This window comes from Meles meles, chromosome 13, assembly GCF_922984935.1.
Source record: "Meles meles chromosome 13, mMelMel3.1 paternal haplotype, whole genome shotgun sequence".
Classification (NCBI taxonomy): Eukaryota; Metazoa; Chordata; class Mammalia; order Carnivora; family Mustelidae; genus Meles; species Meles meles.
Window position 1 is genome coordinate 36,797,679 of NC_060078.1, and position 16,987 is coordinate 36,814,665.

Genomic DNA, 16,987 nt, shown 5'->3' on the forward strand with positions numbered 1-16,987 from the left:
ATATATATATATATATATATATAATATTTTTTTTCTTTTCCCCCTTTCTTATCCTCTGGTTTCATGTCTCTTCTGATTTGGTTAATGTATGTTTTTCTGGGTCATTGCTACCCTTCTAGTATTTTGTTCTTTCATTCATCTATTCTTCTCTGGATGAAGAGACAAGACAGAAAAAGTCACCTCAAAAGCACAAAAGTAACAGACCAGAAAGAAACAGAGAGAATATACAATATACAGTTACCTTACAGACACTATACAGACAATATATACAAATACAGACAATGCACAGTCACCTTACAGGCAATACAATGGCACTAAACTCATATCTTTCAATAGTTACCCTGAATGCAAATGGGTTAAGTGCCCCAATCAAAAGACACAGGGTATCAGAATGGATTAAAAAAAACAAGACCCATCAATATGCTGTCTGCAAGAAATTCATTTTAGACCCAAAGACACCATCAGATTTAAAGTGAGGGTTAAAAAACAATTTACCATGCTAATGGACATCAAAAGAAAACTGGAGTGGCAATCCTTATACCAGATAAATTACATTTTAAGCCAGAAAAGTATAAGAAGAGATGAGGAAGGACATTATATCATACTTAAAGGATCTAGCCAACAAGAAGATCTAACAATTTTAAGTATCTATGTCCCTAACATGGGAGCAGCCAACTATATAAGCCAATTAATAATAAAATCAAAGAAATACATCAACAATAATACAATAATAGTAGGGGACTTTAACACCCCTCCCCTCTCACTGACATGGACAGATCATCTAAGCAAAGACCAACAAGGAAATAAAGGCCTTAATGACACACTGGACCAGATGGACATCACAGATCTATTCATAACATTCTATCCCCAAACAACAGAATATACATTCTTCTCTAGGGCACATGGAACAGTCTCCAGAATAGATCATATCCTGGGTCGCAAATCAGGTCTCAACCAGTTCCAAAAGATTGGGATCATTCCCTGCATATTTTTAGACCACAATGCTTTGAAACTAGAACTCAACTGTAAGAGGAAAGTTGGAAAGAACTCAAATACATGGAGGTTAAAGAGCATCCTACAGAATGAATGAATGAATGGGTCAACCAGGAAATTAAAGAAGAATTTTAAAAATTCATGGAAACAAATGAAAATGAAAACACAACTCTTCAAAATCCTTGGGACACAGTAAAGGCAGTCCTGAGAGGAAAGTATATAGCACTTCAAGCCTTTCTCAAGAAACAAGAAAGTTCTCAAGTACAGAATCTAACCCTACACCTACATAAGCTGGAGAAAGAACAGGAAAGAAAGCCTAAACCCAGCAGGAGAAGAGAAATAATAAATATCAGAGCAGGGATCAATGAAATAGAAACCAAAAGGACTACTGTAGAACAGATCAACAAAAGTAGGAGCTGGTTCTTTGAAAGAATCAATAAGATTGATAAACCCCTGGCCAGACTTATCAAAAAGAAAAGAAAAAGGATCTAAATTAATAAAATCATGAATGAAAGAGGTGAGATCACAACCAACACCAAAGAAATACTAACTATTATAAAAACATTATGAGCAACTATACGCCAGCAAATTCGACAATCTGGAAGAAATGGATGCATTTATAGAAACATATAAACTACCAAAACTGAACCAGGAAGACATAGAAAACCTGAACAGACCATAACCAGTAAGGAGATTGAAAGAGTCATCAAAAATTTCCCAAGAAGAGCCCAGGGCCAGATAGCTTCCCAGAGAATTTTACCAAACATGTAAAGAATTAATACATATTCTCCTGAAAGTGTTCCAAAAAAAAATAGGAATGGAAGAAAAACCTCCAAATTTATTTTATAAGGCCAGCATTACCTTGATCCCAAAACCAGACAAAGACCCCATCAAAAAGGAGAATTACAGCCAATATCCTTGATGAACACAGATACAAAAATTCTCACCAAAATACTAGTCAATAGGATCCAACACGATTAAGTGGGATTTATTCCTGGGCTGCAAGGTTGCTTCAACATCTGCAAATCAGTCAATGTGATACAATACATTAAAAAAGGAAAGAACAAGAAACATATGATACTCTCAGTAGATGTTGAAAAAACATTTGACAAAGTTAGCATCCTTTCTTGATCAAAACTCTTCACAGTGTAGGGATTAGAGGGCACATACCTCAGTATCATCAAAGCCATCTATGAAAAACACACAGTGAATATTATTCTCAAAGGGGAAAAACTGGGAGCTTTTCCCCTAAAGTCAGGAACATGGCAGGGCTGTCGACTATCACCATTGCTATTCAACATAGTACTAGAAGTCCTAGTCTCAACAATCAGACAACAAAAAGAAATCAAAGACATCTGAATTGGCAAAGAAGAAGTCAAACTCTCACTCTTTGCACATGATCTGATACTTTATGTGGAAAACCCAAAAGACACCACTCCAAAATTGCTAAAACTCATACAGGAAATCAGTAAAGCATTAGGATATAAAATCAATGCACAGAAATCAGTTGCATTTCTATACACCAACAAGAGAGAAGAAAGGGAAATTAAGGAGTTGATCCCATTTACAATTGCAATCAAACCATAAGATACCTTAGGAATAAATCTAAGAGGCAAAGAATCTGTACTCAAAAACTATAAAGTATTCATGGAATAAATTGAGAAAGACACAAAGAAATGGAAAAACGATCCATGCTCATGGATTGGAAGAACAAATATTGTGAAAATGTCTATGCTACCTAGAGCAATCTATACATTTAATCCAATTCCTATTAAAATACCATTAACTCTTTTCAAAGAAATGAAACAAATAATCCTAAAATTTACATGGAACAAGAAAACACCCCGAATAGCCAAAGGAATGTTGAAAAAGAAAACCAAAGTTGTCGGCATCACAATTCCAGACTTTAAGCTCTATTACAAAGCCATCATCATCAAGACAGTATGGTACTGGCACAAAAAGAGATGCACACAGCATCAGTGGAACAGAATAGAGAGGCCAGAAATAGATCCTCAACTCTATGGTCAACTAATCTTCGACAAAGCAGAAAAGAATGTCCATTGGGAAAAGACAGCCTCTTCAACAAATGGTGTTGGGGAAATTGGACAGCCCCATGCAGAAGAATGAAACTGGACCATTTCCTTAAACCACACACAAAAATAGACTCAATGGGTGAAAGACCTCAATGTGAGACAGGAGTCCATCAAAATCCTTGAGGAGAATACAGGCACCAAGCTCTTTGACCTCAGCTGTAGCAACTTCTTCCTAGGAACATTGCCAAAGACAAGGGAAGAAAGGGCAAAAATGAACTGCTGGGACTTGAACAAGATCAAAAGCTTTTGAACAGCAAAGGGAACAGTCAACAAAACCAAAGACAACTGATAGAATGGGAGAAGATATTTTCAAATGACCTATCAGACAAAGGGCTAGCATCCAAAATGTATAAGGAACTTATCAATCTCAACACCCAAGGAACAAATAATCCAATCAAGAAATGGGCAGTCATGAATAGACATTTCTGCAAAGAAGGCATCCAAATGGCCAAGAGACACATGAAAAAGTGCTCAACATCACTCAGCATCAGGGAGATACAGATCAAAACCTCAGTGAGATACCATCTCACACCAGTCATAATGATTAAAATTAACCAGTCAGGAAACAACAGGTGTTGGCAAGGATGCAGAGAAAAGGGAACCCTCCTACATTGTTGGTGGGAATGCAAACTGGTACAGCCACTCTCAAAAACAGTATGGAGTTCCTTAAAAAGTTGAAAATAGAGCTACCATATGACCCAGCAATTACACTACTGGGTATTTACCCCAAAGATAAAAATGTAGTGATCTGAAGGGGCATGTGCTCTTGAATGTTTATAATGACAACGCCCACAATAGCCAAACTATAGAAAGAGCCTTGATGTCCATCAACAGAAGAATGGATAAATAAGATGTGTGTGTGTAGGGGTGTGTGTGTGTGTATACATATATATTTACATATGAATGAAATGGAATACCATGCAGCCATCAAAAAATGAAATCTTGTCATTTGCAACAATGTGGGTGGAACTAGAGGGTATTATGCTAAGTGAAATAAGTCAATAAAAGAAAGAAAACTATCATATGATCTCTCTTATATGAGGAATTTGAGAGGCAGGGCAGGGGGCCATGTGGGGAAGGGAGGGAAAAATGAAACAAGATGGGACCGTGGAAAGAGACAAACCATAAGAGACTCTTAATCTCTGGAAACAAACTGAGGGTTGCTGGAGGGGAGAGGGTGGAGGTATAGGGTGGCTGTGTTATGGACATTGGGCAGGGTATGTTCTATGGTGAGTGCTGTGAATTGTTAAGACTGATGATTCACAGACCTGTACCCCTAAAACAAATACTACATTATATGTTAATAAAAAATAATTTAAAAAATTACATGTCCGGTTCTTAGCTCTACATCATTAAATTCAACAAGCCACCAGTTAATCTGTAGGTGTTTCCAATTCATCATACCCCAACGTAAACTCAGTATCACTCTGCCTATATCATCTTCTGTCTTTGCTACTTCTGTTAATATCACCTTGCATTGAATGACCCAGCTAGAATTCTTGGAATAATTCCTGGTGTTATTCATTGTATCTGAGTTTATATGATCCCATATATTATTAAATCTCCTCACAGTGGCACCATACCAAACTGAGGAATGATCTCCCATGTACCTTACATGACCAATTTGTCCTAGCCATATTTCCAGGTCTGTATTCTGACCTCCACCAATTTTCATGAGCTTCTCACCTCAGTGATCCAATGCCTCACTCTTACCTTTGGATCATCTTCCATGCTTGGCTTTTATAGACTGTTTCCATGGTGATATTCTTGGCTATCCTCTTAGACTAAATTTCTCCCTTGGCTGTGCTGTCTTAGTTGGCCCTGTGCAAATTTTTCTCAAAGTCATACACTCCCCCAAGACCAACCTTCTTGGAACTGATGCCAAGATAACCCTTTAGCCACATATGCCCTATCCATTATAGCAGGAGCTTGATATATTATATTTGTGAAACATTTCTCACATCTTTGTTCTCCTCTGTATTCCCTGATCAATCTTAAACCAGGATTTTATTCTTTTTGCCTGGAACTATTATAATAGTCTCTGCTAGTCTTCCCTTGTCTCCACACAGCCATCCGATTGCATTATTCTTCTGCTTAAAATCATTAACTGTTTCTTATTGCCTATAGATGAAAAACTACGAATTCCTTAGCTTGCCATACAAATCTATTCCTCTGGTCCACATGTACCTTTCTAGTCCTTTCTGCAATAAGTTTGTCCCCTAAAGTCTCCTTCTCTGTTCCTTGCCCCTCCCATTTCACCAGTAATGTCTGTTTCTAGATATCTCCTTTTCTTACACACACACACACACACACACACACACACACACTGCACTCTGGCTATACTCAATCTATAATGTCTTTACCTACTTTACCCACTTAAAGCTTTTTGAATGTGTAACCCTAAAGTCTCCGGTTTTCTGTCATTTTTTCTGAACTTTTTTGCCTTAGGAAGAATTTATTACTTTCATCTGTGTTTTTTGTTTATTTTATTTTATGGTATATCTGTATATACTTCATATACAGATATCAAGAGACAGCATGAATGGGAGGAGAGGGAGAAGCAGGATCCCTGCTGAGCAGGGAGCCCAATGTGCGGCTCAATCCCAGGACCCTGGGATTATAACCTGAGCCGAAGGCAGACGCCCAACTGACTGAGCCACCCAGGCACCCTCATCTGTGCTTTTTAATTACAGCACCTAATAGATTGTATTATAGTCATGCACACAAATAGTGATCTTCTCCATTATACTGCAAAGTCTTCAAAGGCAAGGACTGGCTGTTTCCCTCTTTTTCCTCTAACAGCTAGCCTGTGCCTGACAAATACAAAGCACTCCATGAATGTTAGTTGGGTGCACAGAATTGCTACAATCTTTTTGATCAGGGGTCTGCAAAGTGCAGCTAGCAGACCAAATCTGGTTCACAGTCTGTTATTATAAACAAAGGTTTTCTTGGAACACAACCACACCTGCTAATTTACATATTACCTATGACTCTTTTCATGCTATAATGGTAGAGATCAGTAGTTGCAACAGGGATGATAAGGTCTGTAAAGCCTAAAATATTTACTATTTGACCTTTACAGAAAAGGATTTGACGACTCCTGCTTCTGATCACTGAAGAATGTTCTTAGTAAATGTTAAATGCAATTGTATATAAAAAATAAAACTTTTATCTTTGATATCATTGTTCCAATTTGCTCTAATTTGTTCATGCTGGAGCCTAGGCCTTTAATTGCATCAAGGGTAGAATGTGCCAGTAAGTGAGAAAAAAATATTTCTGTCCAAGAATCTCTCAAGCTTCTCATTTCCTTCTTTGAGAGTTCTTTTCTCCTGCCATGAGACCCTTCTCTTATTTTGCTGAACCATTGGATGGTTTGGGAAAAAAAATTGCTCTGAAATCATAGGCTTAGAAGATTTAAAATAAGGCAAAATACTTCTCCTGGGAAATATATTAAAAACTCTGTGTATTTATGGCTTTCCCTAGCCCAGATTCATCAGTCTAAAGTAATCAGCCAGCGCCACTGGGAAGAGTAGGCTTCCCGGCTGGTGCAGGAAGAGACATATTCCATGAAAGCCTTGTGTCCTTACACGTTGCTTTGGCAGGGTGTTAATGGGATTACCCACGCTTCATTTGGAGAAGGCTTGGCCCAGAATATATATCTGGATTGTACCTGAATACCAAAGGAGAGCTTCCTACATCATAAACATCCCCGAGCCCTTGCATAGATGTTAAAACCTTGGGTGCCTTTGTTGTGGTCCTTAATTCTGTTAATCGCCCTAGGTAAAGATTAGCTGCTCTTGTCAATTTAATTCAGCTTCAAACAAAGCAACAAGGTCACTATTTTTTCCCCTTCTCTCTCTCTCCCTCTCTCCCTCTTTGCCAGCAAACAGGATTGAGTTGTCATGTAGCTCTAATAGGCAGCACGGGGAATCGTTAGCCCACCTCAACGCCCTGACTGATGGGCACTTCACTTCAATCATCTGCCTGAGCAGGAGTGGCCCAGTACTATTGACACTGTGTCAGCTGCGAGAGAAGATGCCTTAATCGGCCTCGACACCCTCTGCATTGATTTGACAAGTTGCTGTAATGACCTTCTTGTTTTTCTGAAGGATTACTGTTTACTCGGGAGGTGCTGCTGACTAAATATACTGCATCGTCATGGAAACGCTGATGGTGGAGGCTACCTCCCTAGCAGGCCCGGGGATGAGGGGGTGGGGGTGGGGGGGAGGGTGACATTGATAGCGGACCGAATATGTCCATGAATTGGTCTGTCCCAATAGTGCTAATCCCAGCCCCACTAATTGGACCCACTCTTTAGAGCTAACCAGAATTAGGAACCAGACTTGTCAGGCCCCCTATAAAAGACAGTTTGCTCCCAAACTCATTATTTTTCCAAAATTCATGTTTGAGGTTTCCTCTTAGTGAGAAGGCACTGTTTGCTGCGACCACCTCCTGAGCGCACCTGGAACTTATTACCATTTACACTTTATTGAAGGAGGCTGCCTCTTCCTGGACAGACATACCCTTGCACTAGAAGAAGGGGTAAGAAATGGATACGAAAAAAACAGCAATTTGAGCACCTGCCATGTACCTGGCAGTGGGTTACCTCTGTTATGTTTATAAACAAGAGTTGCTCTGTAAATGTTAGCTATTATTATCATCCTATTTCATTGATTCCAAGGAACAAGGTTTGCCCATCCTAACATTCTGAAGTCAGAATAGTTTTGACATAGTTGGAAGAAAACATTCCATTGACACCTTCTGGTGGGAACAAAAAACAACAGCATCAAAGTACCCTAGAGTCAATACTACAGATTTTTGCAATGAGTGTTTTATATGGATTACTTGTCTGAACCCTTAAACAATCTTAACACAATTATACATTGCATTTAGCTGCAAGTAACAGAGACTTGACTACAGAAGACTAGGCACAACAGGATTTGTTTTTCTCTCAAGTGACAAAAAGTCTAAAAGTAAGAGATTGCTGGCCTCCTTTCAGCAACTCGAGGATGTCAAAACCAAGGTCTCAGCAATTTTCTTTGTCTTTCCTCATGCCCCCCAGATAGCTGCTGAAGCTGAAGACATCAAATCCTAATTGCAGATAGAAAGAAGAAATAAGGGGCCCCTGGGTGGCTCAGTAGGTTAAGCGTCTGCCTTAGGCTCAGGTCATGAACTCAGGGTCCTGGGATCCAGCCCCCATTTGGGTTCCTTGCTCAGCGGGAAGCCTGCTTCTCCCTCTCCAGCTCCCTCTATGTGTGCTCCCTCTCTCTCTCTCTCAAATAAATAAAAATAAAATCTTTTTTAAAAAAAAGAAAGAAAGGAGAAATAAAGGCAAAAGCGAATCAGTTGCATCAGCCCCCTTCGTAAGGATTCCCCTATGTCACTCTTAAAAACTTCCACTTTTCTTGGGGGCGCCTGGGTGGCTCAGTGTGTTAAAGCCCCTGCCTTCGGCTCAGGTCATGATCTCAGGGTCCTGGGATCGAGCCCCGCATCGGGCTCTCCGCTGGGCGGGGAGCCTGCTTCCTCCTCTCTCTCTGCCTGCCTCTCTCTCTGCCTGCCTCTCTGCCTGCTTTTGATCTCTCTCCCTCTGTCAAATAAATAAATAAAATCTTTAAAAAAAGAAAGAAAAATATGTATTCCTATGAAATCATAACATTTAAAAAAAAAAAACAAAAAAAAACTTCCACTTTTCTTGACCATGCCCATATGCAAGGAAGACTGGGTCTTTTTAAAATCATGGCATATTGCCACCTCTACCAAAACTGGAATTATGTTACTAAGGAAGAAGAGCAGAATGGATATGGAGTGGGTCTCTAACTTATCCTATGAGTATGGTATTACTGTATGTTCACTGTACATGAAACTGAAGCTTAAAGAGATTAAGAGATTGAAGCCTCACACCTGTCTCATGAAATAAATATTCTTATTCCCATATTACAGATAAAAGATAAACCAAGCTTACAGAAATCAGTTAATTTTCTCTCATTGTCTTATGTCTAAGTTACCCTAGAATTTTAATACCAGGTACTACAACACGAGTCATTCTAGAGAAGGCTTATGTTTGAAGGAAAGATAATGTGTGGAGGAACTGGGCTAGGAAACATGATTGAGAGTATGTTTTTCTTCTTTTTCCAGGGATCCAGCCAGTGGTCATGGGTAGAACCCATCTTCACAGATGTCTGTGATTTGTTTGATGTTTATCAAGCGTGCACAGAATGTCTGTCTGCTTTTCCAAGAATCTTGGATGGAGACCATCTGTCCATCTTTTACTGCCTACTTTAAGGCTTATTGGCCATGCAAGTGTTTTATCTCTTGGGCTTTTGTTGACTCCTGCTTTCTCTGGGAAAATTCTGAGCAAATGCAGCTGTGATGTAGAGGTGGGAAAAATTGGGATTCCCAAATTCACTTGGGAAAAATGTAGTTGAGGACTGGAGAAAGTGTAAAGAATTGGAAAGTCCTAAATGTAGTAAGATTGGGAGAGATGATTAACTGAGGTAATCTGAGTCAAGGTACCTAGTTAGGTAAGGTGGAGAGGTGGTTTTTACTTCTGATTCCCATTTTCTATGGGAGCAGCTCTCCCCACCCTATCTCTCATCACCCACATACCATTCCATGTGGTTATGATGAGGCAGTTAATCATGGAACCCCATTTAACCTCCTGGCCCTAAGCTGGGCTCAAGTCACTAGGCTAGACCCAAAGTGGAAGAGATCCAATGATTGTCCTAGTGATTTAGGGTGTGCCCAAGTAGGGCCAGTCAGAAACCTCCCTGAGATTATGCATATTGGCACTGAGAAAGTGGCTTTCTTTCTCTTCCATCATTAATCATTAGTGTAAAGACCTGAGGATGCTAAACACCATATTTCTCACAACCTGGAAAGAGCTTCTCTGAGAATGACATGATCATACAGTGGAAAAGTGAATCCAGACACAGCAAGATAGCCAGAAAACCCTGACAACATCGTCTGAGCAGTGGATCTAGCAAAGGCAAAAAGCTATATATCCTGTAGCCCATTTCAAATTAGAGGAAACAAAGTCACAGCAACCAAACAACAAGGAAATTCACTGTCTGATGTAATTGGAAACTCTCTATCACCTTTGATAAAAATGATCCTGACTAATAGTGTAGGAATGAAACACCACTGCTGAATAAGCCCAAAGCATAGCCAACTAAAAAGTGTAAAGGAATATCAACAAGGCGGTTATTCAAGGTTGTATGGAGAACAAGTAAGGAATGGGTTGAGAAGGATGGTTCAAGATTGAGTTTGTGAAAAAGGAAGATGAGATACAACTTTCCTTTACGTGGTGACTGTATACACACAGAGACACACATACACACATATATACGTACACATATACCTACACACATAAATATGTATGTCCACATATATAGGAATATGTGCACACACATATATACATACACATATATACACACATGCACATACCTGCACAGGGGAAGATTCACACTACATCACAAAAAGGTCAATGAATATTTTTTGTTTTGGGGTTTTTTGTTTTTGTTTTGTTTTTTTGCTATGGTCTGGTGGCTAACTGAGAACTCTCCCCACCTCTTTCTCCCAGAAAAGCCTCAGACACACAAAAGCTGATTCTGTATCCCTGGTTTGCAAAGCTGCTTCTTTAACTTTTTCCTTTAATGACTTTAAAAATTCAATAATAACTATGCATATTGGAGCAGAATTAGTTGTGTCATCCTTGTTTAAGTTTTTCGCTATGAAAATCATGTATTTATAAATATTTTCATGGGAGGACACATGCATATTTCATATGCCGTCCTAGATGTGCTTCTTACCTGGGTTGTCAGGAAGCAAAATATAGGCATATATGAAATGTTCAACTAGATCATAGGCGACTTAGTCAAATAAATACTAAGATGACAGACACTAACAGTGATTCACTGTAAAATTGCTAATAGACTGTACATTGTCTGTTATGCCCACATTGTGTTTCCACTGAGTCAAATTAAAGGGTGAGGAAAGTTAGATTTGTGTGTCATTCTAAATTGAAACATGTTTCAATATGCTACTTGAGCATAATAAAAGAATACCTATATACCACCGTATGTTGGCATGGTAATGTATTAAGCCAAGATAAATGGGGCAGTCATCTGAAGCAGAAACTAATGATAGCCAAATCAGCAGTTAACAAGCTGGGGGCCTGACATCTATCAGGTTTGAGAGAGAAAAAAAACATCATCAGTCCTTCTGATCAACAGCTGATGAAGATAAAAAGAAAGTTCATGGGATCTTGCTAACCGATTTCTAAAAAGAAGAGTCACTTTTTGAACGGGCAGAGAAAGCAACAGTAGGAGGATTAGAACTCCCTATTCACACTCCTCCTCCTGCCACTGCTACCCCCCCTCCCCCCGCAAAGATCATATCATCCCAGGATAACTGTCAGATGCCTTAAGGTACTCAGGGAAATATACCTGTTGTGGCAGAAAAGAAAATTCAAACAGCAATTCATGTTTCAGAACTTAAGTGATTTCTTTTCCCTTGGTATGTTTGGGGTTTTTTGTTTGTTTGTTTGTTTGCTTTATTTTGGTTTGGGTTTGGGTTTGGGTTTTGGGTTTCTATCTTGATGAAAGATGTGTCCTACTCTGCCATTCCAGACCAGAATGTAACTCACTTAGGGAGCACGGTAGTAACATCATGCTTCTTCTTGGTCCACAACCAAGTTCACTACCCTGTAAATTCTGCTACTCCTTCCCCAACAGAAGCTAAAGCAGGTGTGCCTTTGGTGCCCCAGGGCTGCTCCTTTGATTCCCTTGTTCCATCCCTCTGCGTCTTCCATCACTCTTGGAGCTCACTCTACTCCTCTCTTTTTCTTCATGCTGCATTTTTACTCATTCCTAATGACCCACCCACTTAGCTACCCACTCTCACATGCTATACCTAAGATGTGGCTCCTAAAGTTTCATTGTCCATTTGTGATTGGGACCATAAAGCAATTCTGGAGAGAATGTGTATGTCCACCTCTATGAGCCCCGAGGCAACTTTCACATGGACTGAAATGAACTGGTCAACGAATATCACATTGAACATGTGTATAGATGACTCTGGACACAGCTGTGTCTGTATGTGTCTCTCATAGTCCAGTGGTCATAAGGAGCACAACCTCTATGAAGGGGAAGACATTTTGTCAGGGAATGGTAAGAGACCCCTTTGCTCCCCAAGTCTCAGCCCCAGCTGTTGATAACAAGGAGATACCCCCATTAAACTCCTCTCTATAACTAACTGTAGTTATGAGGACTGTGATAGTAATAAATTATCTTTCCTGCATACACATTTGCACATGAATAGGAGTCTCACGGTGATCCCACTGATTAATAAGAAAGCCACACTAGTGGGATTTGGAACCCCTTGAGTAGCCAGTGGGATCTTCTAGTTCCCAAAACCATTTGCAGAAGCAGTCGCCTATGCCATTGCCATGAAGGGCTGGGTTTTATCATGGAGAAAGGCATGTCATGGACTTATGCATGTTTGTTATTCCCATGCAGCAAAAGAAACATGAGGGCAGTGCAACCCGGAATGAATTTTCCAAGAGAACATGGAGGAAGGCCAGATAAGTGATTGGAAATCCAACTTGCCTTTCATATCAAAAGACGATTTTATGTTTTGGAAACAACGACCCTGTGTGGTGGCTCTGCAGAATTTTTCATGGGGAATAATCTTCTCCTCAATGGGTGAGAGCTGAGTTAAATTCACCTGGGTCCTCAGCATCACCTCCTTTCGTTCATTCAGAACACTTCCGGCTTCTGGCCATTACCTCCATTTCCCAAAGTGGCATCTGCCTATTTGCCTCCAGGCCTTTGGACAGTCTCTCCTCCTGCCTCTTCACCTGCAAACTTCTCAGCCAACCATAGTCTAGGTCTCAGTTTCTGCTCTCTCTGCTTACAACACTATCTCTAACTCAGGGGTCCTCCCAGTGAGGTCCTCAGACCAGCAACACTGACATCATGTGGGAGCATAAGAGAAAGGCAAATTCCCGAGCCCTTGTCTTGCTTAATTAACCCTTTCAGAGCATGGGACACATAACGGAGCAGCTATCACTGATTGTGAGGCCTCACCCCATCAGTCTTGCGGTCCTTCATTGCGGAGAGTGTGTGCCTGTTCTTGCCTGTATGCTCGGTATCCAGGTGATGTTACTGGGGGGACTGACATATATAGTAGGGGCTCAATAAATACCTATTGAATGCATGATTCAACAGTGATTGAGAGGCAGAAGCATAAGGTGCTCAGCTGTCCAGGCTCTGGGGCCACATCAGATCCTGGCTCCTCCATTCCTGACCATGTAGCCCTAGACGGTTACTCAGGTTCTCTGCTTCTTGCTAGAACAGGCACAGTAATGGCCCCAATTTCGTAGACTTGGTACATGAATACTGGTAAAGGACTTTGAACAATGCATGGCATCCAGTAAGCATCCGCTATTATGAGTATAAAAAAGGACTTTAACGTTCACATAATCATGTTGCGACTGGATTTCCCCAAAGGATATTGGAATTAGAATATATATCTATGATTCTCTTTCTCGTTACTTTTTGACACAGCCTCTGAAGAGCTTATTCTGGTGATGTTTTTTTTCCACCTAAGTAATGGTTTTCACAAATCTGGAGCTAGGTTGAGGGGGGCAGGGATTTGCAGACCAGCCCCTCTCCTGCCCCTCTTCCCTCCCTTTCCTCCAGCACTTTCTTATCTTCTCTTTTCCCTCTTTCCTCTCATTTCTTTCTAGTCCTTCTGCCCATCTCCTCTCTCTGCCACCCTTCTCACCACTCACATGCTAATGACTTCCTCCTTGCTCCTCCTCTCTCTTTCCCCATGATCTGGAGCTCTCACAGCTGGTTTCAGCCAGAATTTTGAAATGCCACAAAGAGTCTGACATATCCAATATTTATAAGTGACTCTTTCTTTTTTTTTTTTAAAGAGAGAGAGAGCGCACGCGAGCACAGGCAGACAGAGCAGCAGGCAGAGGCAGAGGGAGAAGCAGGTTCCCTGCCGAGCAAGGAGCCCAATGTGGGACTCGATCCCAGGACACTGGGATCATGACCTGAGCCGAAGGCAGCTGCTTAACCCACTGAGCCACCCAGGCGTCCCTTTATAAGTGACTCTTAACCGTGCATAGTTTTTAGCCCAAATGAACATGCTAAGAAAGTGTTGGCGGGGGCAGGGAGGGAGGAAGAATTACTGCAAATGACGTCCTCAAAATGATTTTGTTCATCAAACCTACATTGCAGTGTTCAGCTCGGGGCACCTTGCTACCAAGCTGTCCGCACAGCAAAGGCAGGACTGACTGCCCAGGGACTGTCTTCAGAGTTCCTGAGACCTCAGGCACCCCCAGCAGGATGCCAGTCTCACTGGTCATGGAGAGTCGAGGGGCTCCAGGAAGGTGCTGAGGCCCTGCATCAGCAGACCCCACCACCCACGTGGCATGGAGGGGGCCGACCATGGAAAGAGCTAGTGATCTCCTGCTGGGCAGAGGCAGGCTCAGCCCTTCGTGTACCGAAGAGATGATTCTGATGACATCAGAGATTCCCTCAAAGTGAGAGTTTTGTGACTATGTTAATTCTTGGCTCCAAACTCTTACAGGAGGGAATTGGAATTCTGTTCTGGTCTAGGTCACTCCACCTAATGCCTCTAACCACAGGGGCCCTTCTCAGTGTTCGGCATCCTCTCAGCCCCCCAACAGTCAGGCACGCCTCCTCTGGGTTCTACCTTGGCCCTGTACTCTTTTGTCCAGTCTAAACAATAAGCCAAGATGCCTCCCTCTGAAGGGGCTAAGAATGGGGGGCACTGCGCACCCAAGCCAGCTGATAGTGGCTTACAGGCTCAGCTGGTGCTGCAGCTCAGCACAGGAGGGAAGTGCGAGTGAGGATAATGGACCATGCCCCCACCTTGACCTTCTCTCTTCCTTCTCAAACACAGCCTCCTCCCTTCAAAGTGAAACCAGATCCGTGCCCCCTTTTCTCCCCCAGGCAGACAGGTAACTCCTGCTGGGGCAGGAAGAGAAAAAGGGCATTGTCTGCTTCTACCTCTGGCTCCCCTTCATTTCATTGAGCTCACACGTTCCCTCTTCACGTCACTGAAAATGTTATTTATCGATCCTGCTGACAGCAGCAGTAAATAGAGCCCGGGCTGTTTTACATCGCTGATGAGAAGGCAGGCTCCATAACTCATCAGGCCCAATCTGATTCCACATCAGTCCTCAGCCCTTTTTTCCCTCCTCTGTATCTCATTACAGAAACGGGAATTAATACACATGGACAGAAGAGAAATGAGTTCAGCTGCTCTTAGGGCTTTTGTGGGAAGCAAGCATCCTCAGTGGCTCCTAAAGAAAAATTGACGGATGGGTCAGCCCGGTTGCGTGTGCAGGCCCGCCCTCATCGAGGCCCATTAGCTGGGTCCTGATGATAATAGACTGTGGGGGTCACCTGCGTCAGGGCTGGAGCCGAGACTGGGGGATTACCATAGAGACAGAGAGCCCCAACCATTCTTCTGAATCTCAGTGTACAGCTGTGGGCCAGGGGTGCCCTGGACCAGAAGATAAAATGGTGTCTTTTCTTGGAATACCTATTTTACTTCAAGATTTAAGCAGTAAATGTGTATTAAAATAAACACATATATTTTAATGTGGCGTTGACTCAAATGGATGTGAATTTTAATGGGAAACTTCAAAGAAATTTCCCTCTTATGATGAGCCTCTTGGAGCTGTGCTTCAGACCCTTGGTGACGGGCAATCACTTTACTCCAGCTTTGGGGTGTTCTCAAATAAAATATTTCGCAAAAATGAGCCAATCTCTTTATCCTACTCTTCTGAAAACACCCTACTTAAATAGGGGCCTTGCTTTGTGGAGTGCAACCCACAACAATAGACAGGGAGTCTGTTACGGAGAGACAGCGTATTGAGTGGAGTCCCCGCTGCATATAGGATGGGACACCTGAGATTATTTTCCATGCCCATCCCTTTGTTGCTGGACGGAAGGCAGACACATAGCTCCTTTTCCCCTGCAAACTTGCTTTCCTCCTCTATTAAATGCAGATGGTGGTCACTGCCTGCCTGGGTCTTTGCAGGCATTAACTGAGACAATGAGGGGAACTTTGCTTGTCGATATTCTTGTACGTGGGATTTTCTGAGTACAGAATCAGCACTGATTTCTGAAGGGAGTTACTTCAACCTTGTAGGGACACGTGAAAAGACGGTGCGTCGTAAATTGTCCCACTGCGTAAAACAGAGTTGGTAGCATTGCTGAGCACCGGCTGGCTGAATGAAGACCAGACACTGGGGAATCCTAAGTGGGACTGAAGATGAAACCAATCTAAGGAAATCCACGTCTAATTGAGAATGTTAGACAAGTGTCACCAAGGTGGGACAGCTAGCAAGCAAGGGCTAGAATGTCTGGGTAGGCTGTGTGTACAGACTTTAAAATAAAAAAACCAGACAGTCCCAGGGAAGATTTATGGAGATCTAATGTATGTTTGTCCAAAGGGCTTTACCTATAGCTATCACCTCAAAACTCCTAACGTTCAAAAGTTGTCTTCATTTAAAAAAAAAGTTGTCTTTATTTTGTAACTAAAGCATTGAGGCTTAACAAGAAGAATAGGCTTACCTAAGATCTTACTATGACTATGTCTGTACCCAGATTTGGGTGACTTCACGGCCCATGACTAGGGGGTTTTCCCAGGGAGCCATGTCATGTGGGGAGTGGGTATGTGAAGGTTCCTGAGAAAGCCCAATGTCCTCTGACCCCCACTCCCTGAGGCACAGACCCCTTACTGTGCCTCAGTTTCTGCATTTGTACAATAAAGGGATAGACTTAGATGATCTCAACTCTGGATCCTAGATATACTTGTGAAAAGGGAAACGAGGTGGATTTAACCTCATTCTTGAG